Below are 11,170 nucleotides of genomic sequence, written 5' to 3' on the forward strand. Positions count from 1 at the left end.
AGTGGGGGATCACCCTCATAGAAGCAAGGGGAGAGGGGATGGGATAGTGGGTTTGGGTGGGGCATGGATACTGGGAAATGTATTTGAAATATAAATAAACTATTCCCCCCACCCCGAAAAACCAAAAAACACAGAAAAATTTAAAAAATAGTTTTCGCGAGGCAGCTTCAGAATCCATATCCAACTTCTGTTTCACACAACTGCAGAAGATAAATCCCCAAAGTGTCAATAACAGAGAGTGAGAGTCTGTGGGGGACCTTGGAACTTGGTTATCCCAGCTCCCCTTTTAAGAAACAAAACAGATATAACAAGAGGGGAGAGAATTAAAAGTTCTTTGCTGGAAAATGTTTCAATCACTAATTAATAACACAGTACTATTACAAAGAATGTATAAACTGTCACAATGAATTAGACAAAGACAAAAATGAATAAAATATTTGGACAGACATGCCATAGAAGGATAAATACATACATTCAACAAGTATTAATTTATAGAAATGTTCACTTTCACTTGTAACTTGAGAACTACACATCAAAATCAGAACATGCTCACCTGCTTAGGAAAGTCTATGAATGGACCTTTTCTTATGTAAACATCACTCAACTCTAAGTTTATGATGTGTATATACCAAAAGTTAAAGGTACTCCTTGTGAAAGTTTTAGGGAGGCTTTTTAGGAGGCAAATACTAGTCATATATCTGGTAGAGAGAAAAGTTATAGCACGGTGAGCAGTTCTGTGTAATGGTCATGTTAGGATTGAAGAGTGGATATGCAAGGTGTCAGAGCACATAAGCCTATGACAGAAAAAAAATCCAATTTCTTTGTAGGGTCATGATACTCTTGCAACAATTGTCAAATGAAATAAAATAAAACAGTGTCAAAAGAATAGTATATGATGAATTGGAAATCACTTGTATGTGAGATATCATGATGTGTATGTAATATATATAGGACACAAAGGTTTGTACAGCCGTTGACTGACAAACTTTCTTCAAGGGAGGCCATAGAAATTATTTTTTTTCTAATCCCTCCCATTTCACTTGCATGACTTTTCTTTCCCAACTTCCTCCTTACCCCTCCAAGTACAGATTGCTACCTGTATGTGAATGGGTGTGGAGCCATCTACTGGAGCATGCGTAGCCTCACAGGAGCCACATCTCTGAAAATAATGGGCTCTTCTGTTCCAGCAGCCATCACTGCCAACAGCTTGTAGGCAAGGACTGATACCTTGTGAACTCTTTCCAATCCATGCTTGATCTTGTAGAGGTCATGAACATGCAGTAACAACTGCTGTGAGTTAATATGTGCAATGGCTTGTTCCCTGCAGTCATCCACTTCTGGTTTTCACAACCCTCTATTCCATTTTTCATAATGATCTCTGAGTTTGGGCTTAAGAAGTGTGGTATAGGCATCTAAATTAGGACTGAGTATTCTGCAATATCTCTCTCTCTCTCTCTCTCTCTCTTTCTCATCTCCCCCCTCCTTCCCTCTCTCCTCCCTCCCTCCCTTCTGTGTTGTGTGTGTTTGTTTGTGTCTGTCTGTCTGTCATTTGCTGCTGCTTCTGCTTCTCTTCTTCTTCTTCTTCTTCTTCTTCTTCTTCTTCTTCTTCTTCTTCTTCTTCTTCTTCTTCTTCTTCTTCTTCTTCTTCTTCTCCTTCTCCTTCTCCTTCTCCTTCTCCTTCTCCTTCTCCTTCTCCTCCTCCTCTTCCTCCTCCTCCGTCTTTCTTCTTCTTCTTCTTCTTCTTCTTCTTCTTCTTCTTCTTCTTCTTCTTCTTCTTCTTCTTCTTCTTCTTCTTCTTCTTCTTCTTCTTCTTCTTCCTTCTTCTTCTTCTTCTTCTTCTTCTTCTTCTTCTTCTTCTTCTTCTTCTTCTTCTTCTTCTTCTTCTTCTTCTTCTTCTCCTTCTCCTTCTCCTTCTCCTTCTCCTTCTCCTTCTCCTTCTCCTTCTCCTTCTCCTTCTCCTTCTCCTTCTCCTTCTCCTCCTTCTCCTTCTCCTTCTCCTTCTCCTTCTCCTTCTCCTTCTCCTTCTCCTTCTCCTTCTCCTTCTCCTCCTCCTCTTCTTCCTCCTCCTCCTTCTTTCTTCTTCTTCTTCTTCTTCTTCTTCTTCTTCTTCTTCTTCTTCTTCTTCTTCTTCTTCTTCTTCTTCTTCTTCTCCTCCTCCTCCTCCTCCTCCTCCTCCTCCTCCTCCTCCTCCTCCTCCTTCTTCTCCTTCTCCTTCTTCTTCTTTATTCTCACTATGTATCTATGGCTGTCCTGGAACTTGCTATGCAGACCAGTTTAACCTTAAAATCTCAGAAATCCTCCTGCCTCTGTCTCCTTACTTTAATTTTTGTACATGTAGCTACCCAGTTTAACTAGCACTGTTTATTGAAGTGGCTGCCCTCTTGCCAATGTATATTTTTGGCCTCTTTGAAAAAACTCAGGAGTGTGGACTTATATCTGGCAACTCAGTTTTACTCTATGGATCAAAGAGTCTATTTTTATGCAAGTACCATGTTGTTTTATTGTTATAGCTCTGCCATATAACTAGAAATCAGGGATGACGATTCTTCCACATTGTTACTCAGGATTGTTTTATCTGTCCTGTTTGATGTTTCCATATTAACTTTAAGATTATTTTCCCAATTTCTGTGAAGAACTGCACTGGCATTTTGGTAGTGATTGCATTGAACCTCTGGGTTGCTTTTGATAGAACGACCATTTTCACAATATTAAGCCAACCAATCCATGAGCATGGAGAAGGGGTCTTTCCTTCTTCAGGTTCCTCAGTGTCTTAAAGCTTTCACTGTACATTCTTTTTTTTTTTTTTTACAACAACAACGACAACAAAAAATAAGCTTATACACCAATCTCTTGTTGGTTAGATTTAGTCCACAAGTTTTTGAAGTTATGGAGAATGGTATTGTTTCCCTGATTTCTTTCTTAGTATATTTATTATTGGAATATATAAAAGCTGCTGCTTTTTGTGTGTCAGTTTTGTATCATTCTGCTTTGATGTTTATGGGCTGTAATAGTTTTCTGATGGAATCTTTAGGATATATATATATATATATATATATATATATATATATATATATATATAATTTACCTAAGTAGACTTTGATTTCTTCCCTTCCACCTTGCACCCCCTTTATTGTCTCCTCATGATCAAGCCCATGTTTAACAGAAGTGGAGATAGTGGGCATCCCAGTATCACTCTTTAGTCTTCAGTGGAAATACTTGGAGGTTTCTCTCTGTTGAGTGTCTGTAAGCTTGTTATATAGTCTCTTTATTACGTTGAGATATTTCTTTGTTGTGTTTATTTTCTTAAGAATTTTATCATGAAGAGATGTTGGATTTTGAAAAAGGTCTTTTTTATTGGATATTTTCTTTATATACATTTCAAATGTTATCCCCTTTCCTGGTTTCCCCTCGGAAAAATACCCTCCCCTCACCCCCTTCTTGCTCATCAACCCACCCACTCCTGCTTCTTGGCCCTAGCATTCCCCCACATTGGGCCTCTCCTCCCATTGATGTCCGACTAGGCTATCCTCTGCTGCATATGCAGCTGGAGCCATGAGTACCACCATATGTGCTCTTTGGATGGCGGTTTAGTCCTTGGGAGTTCTGGGGGTACTAGATTGCTCATATTCTTGTTCCTTCTATGTGGCTGCTAACCCATTCAGCTCCTTAGGTCCTTTCTCTAGCTCCATCATTGGGGACCCTATGCTCAGTCCAATGGATTACTGTGACTATTGTTGATGCCAAGATATGCGTATAGAAAGGAGCCTAGTATGGCTGTCCTCTGAGAGGCTCTACCAGCAGCTGACTACTACAGAAGCAGATACTTATAGCCACCCATTGGACTGAGATTGGGGACCCCTATGAAAGAGTTAGGAGAAGGACTTAAGGAGTTGAAGGGGATTGCAACCCCATAGGAAGAACAACAATATCAACCAACCAGATCCCTCAGAGCTCTCAGAGACTAAGCTACCAACCAACAAGCATATATGGGCTGGTCCATGGCCCCCACTATATATGTAGCAGAAGACTGTCTTGTCTGGCCTCAGCAGGAAAGGATGTGCTTAGTCCTGTAGCAACTTAATGCCTCAAGGAAGGGGAATGCTAGTGGGATGAAGTAGGAGTGGATGGGTGGGTAGGGGAGCACCCTCTAAGAAGCAAAGGGGAGAGGGAATGGGGTGAAGATCTTGTGGAGGGGGGACCAGGAAGGGGAGCAACATTTGGAGTGTAAATTAATAAAATAATTAAAAAGAAAAAACTCGCACCAACAAACCAAATAATTCAATAAAAAACATAGGGTATAGAACTAAACAGAGAATTCTCAACAGAGAAGTCTCTCATGTCTGAGAAGAACTTATATATTCTTTATCCACCACGGAAATGCAAATCAAAATGACTGTTAGATTTCATCAGTTACTAAGAATAAATTTAGGGTATTTGCAGATAGATAAATATTCCATGCTTTTTCTCATATACAGAAGCTGAACTTTTCAAAAGGGGTGAAAACACAAATAGAATACTTGGGGGGAAGGGGGGAACATAGGGTTGGTTAGAAGAGAAGGCAATAGGGGGGGAATAGAGAGAGCAGTGTCTGTGTAGATTATATAATTAAATTGCTAATTTTTCTGGTACTGTCAAAAACAGATCCACCTTATAGATCTTTGACTGTGGCTCACATTTTAATGTGATGGGTATTAAAACATATGTAAACAAACAAAAATACCATAAACAAACACAAGCAAACTCTGATATAGCAAAGTTCTCTTTCCAGTGTTTACATACAGAGAACAGACATAGAGAGAGGCATTGGGGAAAGTTGGCATTGAATGGGGTCAGCACCATGATGGCAGACTTTTGCCTTCAAACACATAAGGAGTGTGGGATAACAGAGCTGAGCTGAGTTCTGAGAGGATTTTGTCCAAGGAGTTGAGAACCATTGACCTATGTTCTTTATGTCTCACTATCTCTCTAGACACCTTCCTCTTTGCTGGTGACTCATCAAAGTCATACTGGAAAATTAACAATGTGTTTCATAATCTGCCCTAAAGTGCAATCTTGCTGAAAAAGTACCATCTTGCCATGAGCAGTCAAGCTTCCTGTTGTTTCTGACTTCCTGTTCATCTTGAGTTCTGTTCTGAAGCCCTCATATGTAATCCTACTGCTCCACTTGGAGATCTAAACTGTTTCACACTGAATGTCTTCAGACAGCACTCTGGAATTTACCAACAAAACTGCCTCTTATAGTGGTCCCTGGGCAAGTAAGAAACTCACAGTGTGAATCTAAGAATCATTAGAAGTTTTTCATGGTTTTATTTAAATACATGTATTTAATTTTAAAATTAAATATAACTAGTTATTTTCTCCCCTCCATTTCTCTTCTTTCCACACATTCCGTGTATTCTCCCTCTCTCAAATTCATGGCTTCTTTTTTTTTTTTTGGCCATTATCAGCTAGTATATATGTATATATCATATACATATAGCCATGTTACATATATATATGCATATATATATACACACACATATATTACATATCTTTGCATATATACATAATACATTATGTATATACATACAAGTACAGCTTGTGGAGTCTGTGTGGTGTTGTTTGTAGGTATGTGATTTCAGAAATGATCACTTGGAATTGGATAATCAATTTGAGGGCTCATCCCTGGGAGAAATTAATTATCACAGCAGTTGTTTATTTGCCATTAGCTCTTTGTCTAGGAGTGGGTGCTGGAGACTAGCACCTACTTGATAGGATGTCCATTGGTGTTGTCACTGTTCCTATCCTGTTTAGGAAGCTGTATTATTGAGGTCCGTGGACACAACTTCTCTGTAATTCTAGGATGATCTCACAGCAGGTTGTCTGGTCTACCAGCTCTTATAGGTTTTCCAGTACTGTGATGTTCCCTGAGCCTTAAGTGCAGGAGTCATCTTGTAGATATATTTATTGGGTATGGGCACATCACATCAGTCCTTTGCATTTTTACCAGTTGTGGTGTTTCGTAATCATCTCTGTCTACACCAGTATATAGCTTAAAGCTGCTTTGTGACTTGAGGGGTGAGAGTTAAGGATAACTGTTTCCCTTCTGTTCTATTCAAGCACCCTAATTTCATGGAAAGTGAAGGAGAGATAGAGATATTTCTTAGAAATACTTTTGTCTTCTCTCTACAAAACAAATCTTTCTTGAAGGAACATATTTTATCTATGCTAATCTATGAAGCTGTAGTTTATGAACTTTTAATATCTAGTTATGTTGACAAATCAAACATCACATTTCTGTCTTTTTTTTTTTTTTGGCAACATCTGCATTTTTTCCCCTTCTAGAACAGAATCTCTTCTTGATGCTTAATTTGTTAAAATATTCTGAGCCTGTGAGTCACGGTTCGCAATTCTGTTATTCTTATGTATAATGTTTTTGTTTTCCTTGTTTTTGAGGTTGTGTTACATTAGTTAGTCTGGAGGAACTTAAACTTAATATCCTTCAACCTCAGTCTTATGGGTGCTGATATAAAAGAAGTTAGACATCATGTCAGTTTGTATTGTTTTTTGAAAAGTTATCTTAGTAAATACATCCTGTACTGGCTAGTTTTGTGTCATCTTGACACAGTTGTAGTTATCACAGAGAAAGGAGCTTCAGTTGAGGAAATGCCTCCATGAGATCCAGCTGTACAGCATTTTCTCAATTAGTGATCAAGGGGGAAAGGCCCCTTGTGGGTGGGACCATCTCTGGGTTGGTAGTCTTGGTTCTATAAGAGAGCAGGCTGAGCAAGCCAGGGGAAGCAAGCCAGTGAAGAACATCCCACCATAGCCTCTGCATCAGCTCCTGCTTCCTGACCTACTTGAGTTCCAGTCCTGACTTCCTTGGTGGTGAATAGCAGTATCGAAGTATAAGCTGAATAAACCCTTTCCTCCCCAACTGCTTCTTGGTCATGGTGTTTTGTCCAGGAATAGAAACCCTGACTAAGACAAATCCCAATCTTCCATACCATACAAAAGTAATTTCAAAGTGGAAAATTCTATGTATACTACTGAGGGAGAAGAGTAAGCATCAATCTTATTCAACTGTGAACCCTGGCAAGAGATGCCCAGTGATGCAATATTAACACTGATGCTATGAGAGTAACAAACCACGTTCTGATTGGACTTAAAGTCTACTCTACAAGATAGAACACATGACTGTTAGTGTTAACAGGGTTCCAAATCCATGGCTGGATAAATCATAGACCCTGGGGGGAAATTCTAGTCCTACTATTCTGCTAAAAGGACATAGTATGAAACTACTTCCTAAGATCTTACCATCATAATCATTGATTAAACCCTCATCAGAAAAGCATCTTTTTACAGTAGATGATAATTAATAGAAATTCACAACTGGTCAACACACAGAGAATAAGAGACTGTGTAGTGATTGGCTATAAATAGGAAATGTATATCTCATACCATCTTCCTCCAAGGCTCATGGGTCATCACAGGAGGAGGAGAAAGATGGCAAGAGCCAGAGAGAGTGATGTCTGTAGTTAAACAGTATTTGTCAGATGTGACACTACAGTTGCTCACGTGAACTTAACAGCTGGGACTGCAAGCACACGCCTTCCATAAGACCAAAGCAGCTAGAATCCCAGCATAAAATCCTACCCTTTGCCCTTTACCCCTACAGTTGGTAACTGGGAGAGGGAAAGCCAGCCACTTTCTTTCAGTGATGTGGACTCAAGAGGCTACCATGCTCCAGTAGGTGGTATGACACTTATGTACATGCAGGCAGCACTAGTGGACTCAGCAGATTCTAAGTTAAGGAGGGCAAAGGTGTGTGTGTGTGTGTGTGTGTGTGTATGCACATGTGTGTGTATGTGTGTGTGTGCAACAGCAGGGTGAAGAGAAAACAGAGAACAGAGTATGAGAATATATTTGCTATCTATCTATCCGATAGAATTAATATTGGATTAATATACATGAGATACATGAATAGCTCAAATAACTAAACATCAAAAAGCAAATAATACAGGCAATATATGAGCAGTACATGAATAATAAATACATGAGAATATGTTCAACATCCTGCAGCACCATATAAATGAAAATCAAAGTAGCACTGAGAAGCCTGGCATGGTGTGGTTTCTCTCTCTCTCTCTCTCTCTCTCTCTCTCTCTCTCTCTCTCTCTCTCTCTCTCTCCCTCTCTCCCTTTCTCTCTCTCTCTGACATAAAGTTGATAATTTCATTAGAAAATTTCAGCTTCTTGTGACAGGAGTCAAATTTAAAAATAGGAATGAATTTCTATCAACCCAGCCACCTTACAAGATAGTTCAAAAAGGGTTCTAAGTAGGTTTTACATGTAACTCCCACAGAAAGCCAACTTCTCTTTTCCTTCCTGGAAAGAAAGTTTTGCTTCTCGGCTACATACACTCCAGTGAAGTCTGCTTGACAGGCCTAAAGCCTGGAAGCAGTCATGAGGCAAAGAGTTTCACAGAAACTTAGCCTCCTAAAACTTTGGCATTCTCATAGCATGTACACTCAAAACCTGTCCCTGTATTAGTCTGGGTATGGATCTGTGTGCTTTCTTGTATTATAGGTGCTTCCAAGTAATGATTTTACAAATACTTAAATCAGGTTGAACTTTACTCCCTGGCCTTTTACTCCCTGGTCTTCACCAATGTCCTAGAAAGTCTTTGAAGCCAACCTGAGCTTGGAATTCAGTAAGAATGTTACCTATTCAGTAACATTCAAATTTACTTCTAGTAGAGAGAGAGTGGAACTAATTAGGCATTACAATTTACTTGAATAGAGCTAGAAAAGCTCAGGGCTAGTCTACATAGTAATTACTTAGAACAATAGCCAAGTCACACCCATACACAGGAATACACAATGGCCTAGGAAATAGGTGGGTGTAGTATCATTCATGAAAGGGTTAGCAGAATGGAATTCCCCTGGTGCAGGTTTTTCACTAGGCCCAGAGGAATAGCATAATCGGGTATTTACTAAAGGATCCCTGGTGGTGGGTTTAACAATAGAGTAGCATTGCATCAGATCATCCACCTGGCTCCTGTGTGTAGTTGATCTTAATTAAGGGTTGTTCCTATTCTCAGTTGTAAACATGGCCTGGCTTCCGCCATCTTTTTATGTATGCATTTTCTTTGTTTCGTGTTAGGAACCAGTGTACCTCGACGGGTGTATTCACCTAGCTTTCTTGTTTTTCTTCTGTATTATAAGACTGGTGCTCGCTTTGAGAAAATACAGTCAGATGCATATTCTCTCTGTGTTCATGTCTGTTTGTCACCCTTCTTGTTGCCAACTCCATGCCTACCTATCCAGAACCCTAATTTCCCACAGATTGAGAAAGGCTGACTGAGGCCAGTCCATGGCAGAACAGGGACTCCTGGACAGGTAAAACTTTCTCTCTCTCTTTCTCTTTTTTTCTTTTTATTCTTTACTTCTCAGGCAACGATAGGATCTTGTCTTGGTGCTGCAGACTGACTGATAAAGGCTCATCAGTTTGAGGATGACAAGTAAGCTTTACCATGGGGCAGTCTGACATTAAAACATGTTTAGATGTCTCATCAGTCGTAGAAAAGGCCTACACTGTTACAATGCAAGGACAGAAACTTTATGAACAATTTTAAGAACACCTGTGAGAATGAAAAGCATTCTCAGAGGAATTAAGCTGCATGTTTCAGTTGTAAAAAACCAAAACACCTGAGGAAGGATTGTAAAAATCCCTCGGGAAACAAGAAGGGCCTTCTTCCAGGTCTCTGCCCACGCTGTGGTGAAGAGAACCTTGGAGGAATGAATGTAAATCAAAGTCCCATAAAGATGGGACTCTGCTCACTAAAGACGTGGGTAAGACAAAAAAATTGATAAGGGGCAACCTCTTATCAGGAACTGTGGACCTCGTTATAGGACACAGCCCCAGTTATGAAAAAAACTTCAAGTTGTGGATTCTGATACTTTAGGTAAAATTAAAAGTTATGTTTTTTCTTGAAATTCAGTTATTGTCATTTCTTTATGTGTGTGTGCGTGTTTTGCTTGCACATATCTGTGCACATGTACAGTACCTACTGTAGTCAGAAGAGGACATCAGACCTCCTGAAACTGGAGTTACACATGGTTTTTAGCTGCTATGTCAGAGCTAGGAATGAACCAGTGTCCTCTAGAAAAGCAGTCCATGCTCTTAACTGCTATTTTTTTCCTGTTTTTTTTTTTTTTTTTTTTTTTTCGAGACAGGGTTTCTATGTGTAGCCTTGGCTGTCCTGGAACTCACTTTGTCAACCAGGCTGGCCTTGAACCCAGAAATCTGCCTGCCTCTGCTTCCCAAGTGCTGGGATCAAAGGCATATACCACCACCACCCAGTGCTCTTAACTGTTGATCCATCTTTCCAATCCCTGCACTTTATGTATCTTGCCATCACATTTAGAGTCATTCTGAATCAATATAAATAAATAAACAAACAAAAATAAATGAAAAAAAAACCCGACCGTTTTCTAGTTAAGTTAGTACGGAGAAAGACTGTGTAGTGTCATGGGGTTCTTCAAGGTTTTATGGAATACATAAAAATTACAAATATCATCATATGTTTTTGGTCTAAGAACAGTGAATGTAGTACCTTTTAGAAGAGGCATAGCTCACTGGAGTTTTAGAATCACTGTAGCAAGTGGATGTGACCTGCTGATTTCAAGATAGGATTGAGGCTTTTGTTTTCAAATGAAGAAGTGGCATTAGTGCCTTTGTAGGGAAGAAAAGAACACACTGGAGAAAAAGCAAGTAAAGCTGCAGTAGGGAGTAATATTTAAGCTAGAAGGTCTGACTGTAGGGGCCTGGTATCCAGCCGTATTGCCGCTATTGAAAAAGCAGTACAAGAAGGAAGTCAAAGTAGCTTTCTTAGCACTGTCTTGTTTGTGTCAAATAGCCTTCTCTCTCACAGCCAGGTGAAACAGGCAGGTGACAATCCGCAGATGAGGACATTCTGCTGGAAGGAAAGAGCTGCAGGTCAATTATATTGTCTCTGATTCTTGGGATCGTATTTGGTGCATTTAAAACAGCATGTTCTCAAAGGAGCACTAAAACAGGCTGTGTGCCTCACTTCTTGCAAACCATTCCACTTGAATTTCACTAAAACGTTGTTTTATTAGCCAATAAATGCACTTACTTATTTATTGTGTTTATGGTATACACATGCC

Source organism: Mus musculus, chromosome 6 (assembly GCF_000001635.26).
Source record: "Mus musculus strain C57BL/6J chromosome 6, GRCm38.p6 C57BL/6J".
NCBI lineage: Eukaryota > Metazoa > Chordata > Mammalia > Rodentia > Muridae > Mus > Mus musculus.